Source organism: Mesocricetus auratus, unplaced genomic scaffold, assembly GCF_017639785.1.
Source record: "Mesocricetus auratus isolate SY011 unplaced genomic scaffold, BCM_Maur_2.0 Super-Scaffold_100010, whole genome shotgun sequence".
In the NCBI taxonomy this organism is placed as follows: Eukaryota; Metazoa; Chordata; class Mammalia; order Rodentia; family Cricetidae; genus Mesocricetus; species Mesocricetus auratus.
In genome coordinates this window covers 13,141,466-13,152,137 of record NW_024429194.1, presented here as the reverse complement: position 1 = coordinate 13,152,137, position 10,672 = coordinate 13,141,466, and the positions used below count along the sequence as shown (strand labels likewise).

Sequence of the window (10,672 nt, the reverse complement as noted above, 5' to 3'; positions counted from 1 at the left end):
TGCCTGGAAATTTCTTGCGAAGTCAGGTTTTAAAGGGGAGAGAGGTAAGCAATAGGATGTTAGAATACTTAATCAATTTGCTGAAAGAAAATATGAAAAATTATACATGTAGTATATACCAATTTTAACTAATATGAAGATTGTAGCATACCATAAGTAATTAAATATTCAGCAACTTTGATTATAACTATAAATTTCACATAGTTATAATACTTTCATTGTTGATTTTTTTTTGACCAAACATTCGTACCCCCTGGTCAAACTATCAATGAATAGTTGTAAGAATAACATGAATGTTAGTTGCTATTTCCAATTAGTAAAATAGCAAAGGTGTATTTTAGAACTTCACTCACATCTCAGTGATTTGAGTGGCTCACTTACTAATGTCAGTAATGGTTTTTTGTTTGTTTGTTTGTTTGTTTGTTTTTTACGAGACAGGGTTTCTCTGTATTGTTTTGGAGGCTGTCAGTCCAGCCCGGCCTGGAACTCACAGAGATCCGCCTGCCTCTGCCTCCCGAGTGCTGGAGGCCTGGGCCACCACCGCCCGGCCGTCAGTAACGGTTTTAAAATACTCAAGTGTAATCGAGAAACTTCGATCACCATGGAAACACTTCTCTGGGTTTGCCTGTGAGGGTATTTCCAGAAAGGGTCAGCTGAGGAGGGAAGAACCTCCCTGAATGGGGTGATGGTGGTGAGCATCATCCCATGGGTCCCACAACAGCAGGAAGAGAGAAAGCTGAGCCCCAGCATCCCTCCCTCTCTGCTTCTTGACTGCTCCTCCAGTGTGACCAGCTGCCTCACACTTCTGCCATGATTTACCTGCCACGATGGATTGTGCCCTCAAGCTGTGAGCCTGAACTCATCCCTATCTCCTGAGTTACTTTCATCAAATGTTTTTATCACAACTGTACGAAGACTAGTAAACTGGAAGAACATTGCAGGTCTTCCCAACTCAAACAACAGAGAGGTTTCATCAACACTTGGAGCAGGCTTTCTTGGACTCCCAGCCCCCAAATCAAGACATGGAGAATTATTATTAGTTATAAGTGCTTGGCCGTTAGCTTAGCTTGTTTATAGCTAGCTTTTAGAGTTAAGTTATTCTGCTTCTCTTCATCTATATTTTGCCTCAGAGACTTTTAGCTCTCTTTCATTCTGTATGACCTACGTTCCTGCTTCCTCTGTGTCAGTCTGTCTGCCTCTTTCTCCTTGGTTCTCTCCTTTCAAGCTTAGATTCCTCCTCCAACTTATTCTCTCTGCCTGCCAGCCCTGCCTGTCCCTCTAGCACTAAGCTATTGGTCATTCAGCTTTTTGTTAGACCAATCAAGTGCCTTAGCCAAGCAAGGTGAAACAAATGCAATACATCTTTACATAGTTAGACAAATGCATCGTAAACAAATGTAACACATCTTTGCCCAGTTAAAAAATATTCGGTAACAAACACTTGCTGACAGTTCCCTATAGTTCTCTCTTCAGGGAAATAGCAAGTCAAGACTGCTTCTCAGTCCTTACTGATTTCAAGGGTGTCAGTCCTTCCACCACGACTGACTTCAATTTCTAGTCTACCATTACTTATTGTCATCACAATGATAGACATAGCACAAGAGTGAAATGTGATAAAACATAAAGAACTGATGGATTTATGGTTTTATTGCCTTGTTTTAATTTATTTAATAGATTTAACTTAGTTTATTTAAATGATTTATGTTTTAGATGATTTAAAAGTTTAGGTGATTTAAATACCATTTCATGGTTGAAAACCATAAAAATAACAAATTTCTGCGCTGCTGGTATGAGCCAGCTTTTGCCCACCACCAGAGTGGGGATAAGATATTTTTTTTAAAAATCAAATGTTGCCTTCACCACCTTTGATTTCATTTCACATAATTATATTTCTTTGACTTCTAAGGTCTTTTCAATTTCCAATAGACTTCCTTGACTTTTAAAAGTCTTTTAAATTTCCAATAGTATTTTTGGCACTGTAAATGAAGTTGCACATTTCACAGTCAGCATCTATATTATCCTAATATTGTATCTCAACAAGCTCCCAGAACACTGCTACCATAGACATATATAACAATCACTAGGCAAATCATTACTGAATACTAGTAAAAATTCAGTGACCTTTAACTGAGTTATATCTTAAATATATTAATCTTGAAATTGGTGATTTTAACAGAAGTTGAGTGTCTGCAAGCTGAAAGCCATGCCGGTTGCATGGAGTTAGATAAAAAAGCAGCACTGTGGTACATTTAAGAGGTTCCTTCCTGTTGAGCACTGACCACAAGAGGAACAACACTCACACAGACTCAGGACTTAGTTGCCCAGTGAGCACGGGTCATGCATTCATTTCTAATCATTCAGTGCTCTTGACTACATGAGGATTCAAGGATACAGCAATGAAAAAATATCCAAGCATAGTCCCTCCCTTGTGTTTACAAAAGAGAGCAATTAAACAAGAGACTCAAAGAACTTGTAGAGTATGTGAGCTAACAACACTGCTGAAAGACATGTACTTAAAGACAAGCAAGGAGGCCACTGTGTCTAGAATAAGTCACCAAGATGGCAGTGTTAGATGACAGGTCTATGGGGAAGGCAGAGAAAGCAGACCTGAATGCTAACCTGAGCGTCACCTTCCTCCCTCTGTCTAGTCTGGGTTCCAAACCCAACCGAGACTTCCCTATGCTGCCCTTGATTTCAAGTCCTTGTTTTCTTGTTCCCACACTGCTTTGCATGCTGGATTTAACTGCAGTCTCAGATTTGTCATTACAAAAGGTGGCATCACTTTCTAGGGTCTGACGACCTTGGTCATGAATGTTGGGGGATAACTTCAACCAGTAAAATAGCAAAGGCTTATTTTGCAATTTCGCTTGCTTCTCAGTAATAAGAGGGGCTTACTTACTGAGAGAAATGGTTATGAGAACGGGATCCTCTCGGTATTATTTGCCCTGCTAGCAGTGAGAATATCTTCCTTTGTGACTCAGTACATACACCCAAGCTGCAGAAATAGCCCATGTGTTATCACATTCCTTACAGCACTTTAGAAAGTTGAAAGCCATTGAGACGAAAATGGAGTTTAATTGGTACAAGGGCAAGGCATGTTTCACGTGTGCCTGATGCTGCACAGACATGAATAAGCGATAGGAAAGCAACTGTGAAATACTCGCAGAGTACCACCTGCCTCTGCCTCCACACCTGGTTGGGATTAAAGGCCTGAGCAACCACACTTCCAGCTCCCTCAGACTTTAAATGGTTGTAAGAGCGATTTTTCCACTTTCGCCAGGAGTCAGTCACAAGTCATGTCACTTTGCCATGCCAGAGGTCAGTTGTCCTATAGTTGATTTTGAGTGAAACTAATTATTTTTTAATTTATGCCCAAAAAATTTACTGTGTCCTTTGACCTACACTGGGCTTGACTGTCCACAACTGAGACAATCCTCTGTGTCCCATCCCCGATGATGGGCCTCAGGTATGCTGGCTGATCTGAGACTTCTGATCTCAATAGAAGATCCATTTTACAATGAAGAATTTCCAGTGATCTGATCACCTTGGCAAGAACTATGATGGAGCGACAACAGCAGGAAGATGAGAGCAAACCATTTGTAACATTTTGTTCAGCATTAACCCAGCCCACGCCAGCTGAAATGGCCATCGATAGTGGCACCTCTCAAGTCCGTGCTAGCTCCTTGTGACAGGGTCCACATTTTCCTGCTCTCCTTTGAAGCAGCCATGCAGAATTTCCTGTTCTCCTGATTAAAGGTGCCATTTTTAAACACTCATCATTCAGGGACACTTGCCTAAGATCACAGCTCTCCTGGAAAACAAATAACATTGTCTTAGAGTCGTAATAGTCTCAGGTGTAGAACAGGTGTAGCCTGTAGATCAGGACTCTTTCAGTTACTGCTCTCAGAATGCCTGGGGCATAGTGAATCCTGACCTGTCATTCACTTTTCCAATTTGGAGACAATGGCTGCTCAGGTGTTCAGCCTATAGAAATTGAACAACTACACATCCCTAGGTACCTTTTAAGGACTAAGTGCATTGGGGGCAACCATCACAGCTCTGCAAAAAAGTTTATGTTCCAGTGGAGGAAGCTGAAAAATAAGCAGTAATTATAATGCCTTGAGACACCGTGCCAAGAGTGGGAAACACAGACGGCCTGTTTCAGCCACCACCCCCTCACACTGCTTTCCAGAAGCGATGCTGAGAGTCTGTGAAAGGGTATGGGAAAGTGGTAGGGTGGAGATCCCTGTTTTCCCTTTAAAACTGAGGTGGGAGCTGGAAATGCACAGGAACATGTCCAGGTAACAGTTTTCTTTCTCTCTTTTTACTAACGGGAGAGAAGAAGGGTCTCTACCGCCACCAGGGGTGTACGGCTGTGACCCACCAGGGAGGACTGTGAGCCCAGGAAGACTTTTCTCTTTGGCAGTGTCTAGCTTGTAGCTGAGAGGGGTGGCATAGGAAATCGACTGTTTCTGTCTTCCTCAGCCCTTCTGTGGCTCTTCACAACCTGCAGCCCGATGCTCTTTAGCACAATGTCCAGAGCCTTCCCTGCCCTCCTCCACCTCCCTCCTTGCTAACAAGCTGTTAACTCTTAACATGCTCACATTTTATGATCTAGCAAGACACGTACCATACACAGGTGTTCTGCCTCTCTGTGTCTGTGTCTGTCTGTCTCTCTCTTACACACACACACACACACACACACACACACACACACACACGGGTAAAAGGGAGGGAGGGAAGGGAGGGTGGGAGAGAGAGAGAGAGGAAACAAGGGAAAGAGAGAGACAGAGAGGGGGGGGAGAGAGAGAGAGAATGTTCCACCCCATCCACCCCAGTGTCTCAGTGTTCTTCTTTCATGGTATTTTACCCTTGCTCATAATTTTCCCTTGGAATATCCTGTTTCTATGCCCCTCCCTTCCTCTAGGCTTCAGTTCCTCTGCGCTGTCTTCTCGGTCATTTCTGATGGATTATATGCTCCCACTCTAAGGATTCTGCAGTCAGTCTGTCTGATCTTGCAAGGACCATGCTAGACCACATTATAGCGCATATGTACTTGTCCTGCAAGCTCTCCAGGCTATGACTCGACTATACTTGCACCAACCTGAGCTGAGAACAGTGCCTGGGCAGAATTAGTAAAGTATTTTGTAGTATCAGTGAATCAAACGATCCTTAATTGTCTCCTAAATGAGAAACACTAGACAGTATCTATCTGGTTTCCAACTAGAATCTATAAGCAGTAGGTACCGTCGTCATTTAACTTTTGGACATAGGAAGGTGCAATTCATGCTCTTCTATGCTGAATGTACCCGAAAGCCCTGGGAAATCTTGTCACTGTGTATTTTACCATGTGTCTACAATTCAAACCGAATAGAGAGAAATGAATCCTGGCCAGTGCTGAGCATCATGCCAGGAACAGAACAGTGAACTATTGCTGTTGGGTAAACAAAAGGTTTCCATGGCATGGCCAGGGAGGGCTCTTGAGCTGTGGATAGGCCACTCAGGCAGCCATGGTGTGACTCGGCAGGGCTCTTGAACTGTGTGCATAGCCATGACGTCTGCGGAACACAAGGTTAACCTAGTGTGACTGGGCCGGGCTCTCGAACTGTGGAACCATATGTCTCCTTCACCACCCCAAACCCTGCTGCTGCCCTTAGCACTCTGAATGCATAAGGTAATATAGCATATCCCTTCCACCTCCCCATGTGGAGAGGTTGCTTGTCCTTGGAGTCTCTCAGCAGAACAGTGATGTGATCTCCGCCCCTCCTGGCTGCTCAAATACCATCCGACACGCAGTGTCTCAGCCCGGTGACAGATGAGAGCTCGTACTCCTTGCAGCATGTCTACTCAAGATTCTCTTCTTTCTCTGAGCTCAAGTTAAGTTGACCTCGCTTAGCACTTCACGGAGGAGAGGGTCAGAAGGGCTAACTGAATAAAACTCTGTTTTCTTGTACAGATGTTGACCTGAGATTTTTCCACTGAGAGGATGGGTGACGGGTGGGACCACAGAGCCGGAGAAAGAATGCCATGCACTCTCGAGTGTTAGTGGGGACACTTGCTTCTTCCTATGCAGTATAGAATGATTTTCTTCTTTCATACAAGGGAGACTCCTGGATAACGTTTAATTCTGAAATCCCGCAAAAGCAAAGCCTGTTTTGTGGTTCCAAAACCTAAGGGAACGAAGAAGATCTCATACGAGCTGCAAAGTAAAGGTCATCTCTTGAATTTGGATGTTTCCCAGCCAAGAACATTCAGGGTGTCATTGCTAGCACTGCGAGCCAGAGCCAACAACCTCCACACTGTGATTTAATGCAGAGAGTGACTGAGGGTATTTTTGTCAGAGGAACTGTTTCTCTGCTTAGCCTCAATATTTCATAAAAAGCTCATTGCAGCAAATTTTTCACTTGGCAGCATCTGCTGGGCTATCATCTTGATGTCCTCACGTCAAGAAACACTGTCACTTCAAGATCAAACGAAGGTCTACTGGCAATGAGTAGTTAATTGTCAGCTACCATTAGTCCTACATTTTTAAAAAAGCATGCTTTTTTTTTCTATAAGGATGCAGGCAAATGACATATCGGCAGTGTTTTCAGGAGAAGTAAAATGTGCAGGCTTTCCGAAGTTGAAGGGGAAATAAAAAGTCCAAATTTAGGATCTGAGTGGGATGATAGGAACAAAGTTATAACTGAGACCGGCACTGCCATCTTGGACAGCGTTTTTCCCGTGGTGAGTCCGTTTCTACGGAGAGTGAGCTATGCAACCGACGATGGAACTCTGTCTTTCTCAGGATGTCAGGGATAGCCACCTTGGTGAGGGTTTCTACTGCTGCGATAGACTCCGAGACCAGAAGCGACACCAGGACAGGGTTTGTTTTAACTTACTACTCTCAGGTGACATTCCACCAGAGGAAAGTCAGGGCAGGGACTCAAGGCAGGAGCTAAAGCGGAGACCACGGAGGGTGCTGCTCACTGACCGGCTTCTCGTGACTTGTTCAGCCTGCTTTCTTACAAACCCAGGACCACCTGCCTGTGCATGGGACCGCCCATAGTGGCCTGGGCTCTCCCACATCAGTCATTCATCAAGAAAACGTCCACAGGGTTGCCTAAGGTCAATTCGGTGGGGCCATTATCCCAACTGAGGTTCCCTTTTCTTAAATGACTCTAGTTTATGTCAAATTGACATAAAAGCAATTAACCAGGACAATAACCCTTTCTAGGCATTATTAAAGAACATCCCAAGTGTTGCAAAATTCTAAAAAGGATGGGGGGGTGTGAAGGAATGTAGGGTTTGTTGTTGCTGTTTGCTTGTTATTCTAGTGAGTACTTAATTAATAGAATAGCAGTTTCTTCAATGAATGTGTTGAATGTAGGTGCTGAGAACTGAACCCAGATTCTGAAAGAGCACCAACTGTTCTTAACCACTGAGTATTCTACCAACCTCTTTTGATTCTTTTTTGTTTGTTTGTTTGTTTTTTGATTTTACGAGACAGGGTTTCTCTGTATTGTTTTGGAGGCTGTCGGTCCAGCCTGGCCTCGAACTCACAGAGATCCGCCTGCCTCTGCCTCTGCCTCCCGAGTGCTGGGATTAAAGGCGTGCACCACCACCTCCCAGCCCTCTTTTGATTCTTTAAACATATCAGGAACGTTTACTTTAAACTCTACAGTGTTAATTCCAGAACACAAAGCCATTGTAGGTCTGATAATTTTGTTTTTTCCTCATGGGATCTCTAAAGGCTTGCTTATGAATTTTGTATTGTTTCTAGTAGGGATCTCATGTTTCTTGTATATTTCAGTAGGAACTCTTGGAGCATCTTTAGTGGGTATCTGGGTATATGGTATCAAGGATGTACAGTATCCAGTATCCAGAATATATAGTATACAGTATCTAGGATGTATAGTATATAGTAACCAGGATGTATAGCATACAGTATCCAGGATATACAGTATACAGTATCCAGGATGTATAGTATACAGTATCCAGGATATATAGTATATTGTACCACAAGCAAATTGCCCTAAACCACCTTTTCCATACCACATTTACCAGAGATCCATAAATATTGAGGACTATTTAACAGTGGCCTGGTAAGGCAAAGTCTTTGATGTTAAATTGTCTAAGTTTTCCCAGAATGGCTTCATATCTTTTATTTAAATCTTGAAGATGGCAAGATAGATAAGTCTTGAATGCCTCTTGAGAGCCACAGGGAATGACGGAAAGCAAGCTTCACTCTGTGCTTAGAGAGTTTTCATTTGGCTGTTCTTCAAACTCATTTCCCCACAGTTCTCCTCCTTCTGTACTTCTTAGAATCGAACACAGAATTTCCATCACCTTGTTCCTGAAAGCTACCCCCAGAGGGTCATTGTTTTCCTTTCTCGACAGTTGTTCTGCTCTCCTGAGGCCAATGACACCTGGCTTAGCTTCCCCCCCCCACACTCTGTGCTTGAATTCAGCTCTTGTAATATCCACTCTTGTTTGCCCACTAAAGCCTCTGCATTTGGCTAGTCACATTTGGTTCCACTTCTACTTCTGATTCTGGCTAACTTCAAAGTCTCATATATTTCACTTTTGATTTTCAGAATAAACTCAGCCAGTCTACTACAGAAATAGGCATATTTTTGTGGTCTCAAGAAACTTCACCATCTTGAAAAAAATCATACGACTGGGGATTCCCCTTTTTAATAACAATTTCCTATTTCTGTTCTCACCCTTTCATAATATATCAGCTCTTTAATCTAATGAAGATACCCATTCTATCGATTTGTGATTTCAATGCTTCAATTATTTCTCACAATTTCTCTCATCTCTACATTTCTCTCAAATTTTATAATTCAAGGCTTCAAGCATTGCTTCACTTATTATGGTAACCGACTTGACCAATCTTTCTGTCAACTTCACTTGGCAAAACTGTAGTCCTATATTAAATAAAATGGGAATTCGTTTTTTTTTCTTTGCCACCTGGGACAATCAGCGTTTCTTGAAGAAATATAGTTTCTACTTTGATAGTGGTTGACTCGATTATTTGGATGAATTTCATCTGGTGAAAACCTCTAAACACAGTGAATAAGTTATAACACATATTCCTTATAACATTAAGAAAACCTCAAATATTTTAAGGGAATATCAAGTCCAATTTAAGAAAAAGTGAAAACTCAAAGCGCACTAAGCTCTGAAACCACTTGTCCCAGGAGGCATTCTTTAATGTGAGAAAATTAAACTCAGGTTTTGGTGGCCTCCCTGGGCAAAGGATCTTAACATAAGTCCCAGGGTCAACTCAAGCAGAAAGTCTAGTGAGAGACTGGTTGCATTTTAAGCCATAATTGCAAAGTGCTGACTGTCAAAGAGAAAGGTGAGCTAGAAAGTAAGCCCCTATCGCTAAAGACACCACACACTTAAAACGAAGGACTCGGACGAGAGCTGGGTCTAACCTTAAACCATCCGTCCTGCAGTGTACTTCCATGGTACCAGAAAACACTATGCAAGGTGCCAAGGGAGGGAAGCAATTTGCTGTCCTACCCAGTGTCAATGGCTGTGAACCACAACCACGACCAATACACATTTCTACCCATAACGGTGTAAAAAGCAGAACTCACCTATTGGAGGTAGCCGACATCTGTCTAATAGGACTTAAGGACTACATGACTGGAGGAAATGATGTCTGGTACTAGAAACCTAGCCAACTTCCAGGGCAGAATGAACTCATGGACCTTAGAAAAGAATCTACTGCCATCACTTTGCTAGACCAGCATAATTACTTACTGTGTTCTAACTCCTATGCATATGCTCACATATTTGTAGCTACCACTCCTCATAGAGGAGTTTTCTCTTTACAGCAAGTGGAGACCATCACAGAGAAGCAGAACTTGATGCAATACGGAGCTCAGAAGACCATGGGGAGCCCAGCGTCCGTGGGCAACATCTGCTTCACAGCACTGCGTCTCCGGTCCAGGGAACACTGCAGAAGAGAGGTCTGAAAGATTGTAAGGACCAGGATACCAGGAAGGCTGCTGGGCAAGCATCTCTCCTAGGAGTGGCTGCATAGACAAGACTGGAACAAGCACAATTCAAGTGAGCATGCTTATATGGAAGGGGGCAGTTTTCGGGGAAGTCTCATCCGTAGACAAAGAACTATAGGCGACTGATGATGCTGAGGTAGGGAGAAATAGCCTTTCCCATCGATGGCCTCCTCGTAGCTTATCTAGTGCAAAGTGGCCAGTTCTGAACACTCGTACACACAACAGAAACTCAATCAATTAAAAGATTCAGATGTTATCTAAATTGTTTCACTAGTTATCCAAATCTCTATATTTCTAAAACTTAAATTATAGCTCATTGTTTGTGGCAAATAAATGGACTTAATTAATTTGATCATATTTCCTTTTCGTAGAAACCACACTTACCCCTTCTTTTATGGTCTCTTGCCCTTTCCCTAATAGACCCCCTTTCTACTTTCTTTCCACTGGTGAAAGAAAACATAAACTGCTTACCTCTCTGAGTCTGCTTTATTTTGTTTAACACGATTGCTAGCTTCACCTATTTTCCTGAAATAGATAGGATTTTGTTCTTTTTATTGTGCTCCACATACTCCATTGTGAGTACATGTCACATTTTCTAATTCCATTCACCCACTGGTGAGCACCTGGGCTGATTCACAGGCCTGCTGTGAACACTGTTT

General features: G+C 42.7%; 1 long non-coding RNA gene across 1 annotated transcript in view; it reads left to right on the top strand.

The window, feature by feature from the left end:
• Positions 1-4,213: 4,213 nt before the first annotated feature.
• Positions 4,214-10,672, top strand: part of LOC121142729 — a 31,927-nt gene continuing 25,468 nt past the window's right edge. Inside the window, exon 1 of the long non-coding RNA XR_005879783.1 lies at positions 4,214-4,301. This is a non-coding gene — a long non-coding RNA (uncharacterized LOC121142729). The remainder of the gene's footprint in view (positions 4,302-10,672) is intronic.